This window comes from Fukomys damarensis, unplaced genomic scaffold, assembly GCF_012274545.1.
Source record: "Fukomys damarensis isolate Sample0158 unplaced genomic scaffold, DMR_v1.0_HiC HiC_scaffold_34, whole genome shotgun sequence".
Lineage (NCBI taxonomy): Eukaryota > Metazoa > Chordata > Mammalia > Rodentia > Bathyergidae > Fukomys > Fukomys damarensis.
The window spans coordinates 8969123-8970161 of record NW_022900946.1 but is presented as its reverse complement, the minus strand read 5'-3'; positions in this window follow the sequence as shown (position 1 = coordinate 8970161).

The window sequence follows — 1039 nt, the reverse complement described above, 5'->3', positions numbered from 1 at the left end:
ACAGTCCGCATGGAGTTTTTGCTGCTATTCTCTCTCACAGGGGATGGTCAGCCCTCCTGTTGTCGGGTGTACTTCTTTTCCTACTCTCCTTTGGCCCAAACTCGCTCTGCAGAGCCTGTTTCTTTTTCCTACCTTTAATAAAACTTTGCTACTGTTCATGTTTATCTCGACCAATCCTTTGGTCAGGACAGAAAGAACCTAGAAGCCACCCCCAGAAGGAGATGTCAGCACCCCAAAACCCAGTAACAAACCTTCCAGATCCATGAAAAATAAACACCAAATCTTGAAGCCACCCAGCCTATGGTATTTTATTGTGGTAGTCTGAGGTCCCTGAACAGAGAGGGTGCGTGGCTTGTGTTCTGTCACACTGCTAGTGAGCAGGAGAGCTGAGATTTGGACTCAGGTCTCATGGACTCCAAAGTCCAGGGTACATTAGTGAGGCCAGGTGCTTTGCTGGCAGGAGAATGGGTGAAATGGATCCCAAATTAAGGTTCAGCCTGGAGGAGAAAGGCTGGGTCTGTAGAGATTTCTGTAGTGGACCAGGCGCAGGGGAGGTTACCTGAGGAAGAAATAGGTGACCTTGAAAATGTGACCTCATTTACCCTGCCGCTTTCCTGGTCTGGTGGTGTTTGAACTCTTCTTGCCAAACTGAATGAAAACTGCCTTTTTTTTTCTTCTGTGCTTACTCCATTGGGGTCTGATAATTTCTTTACGAGCACCGTCTCATTTAATTGTCCATATGATCCTAGGAGTTGATGCTGTTATCTCCGTTTGGCAGGATGAGGAATGTGAGACCCAGAGAGACTGAACCGCTTTCCTAGAGGCACACACTCAGCAGCACAATCAGGAGGAGCCTGTTACGGGCAGAGTTGTGTTCCCACAAAATTTGTATGTTGAAGGCCTAATCCCCAAGATAACTCTGTTTGGAGATAGGTTCTTCAGGGAGGTAATTAGGGTTCAATGAGGCCATCAGGGTGGGCCCCAAATCCAATAGGACTGATGACTTTAAAGAGACACTAGCATTCTCCCCCTCCTCCTC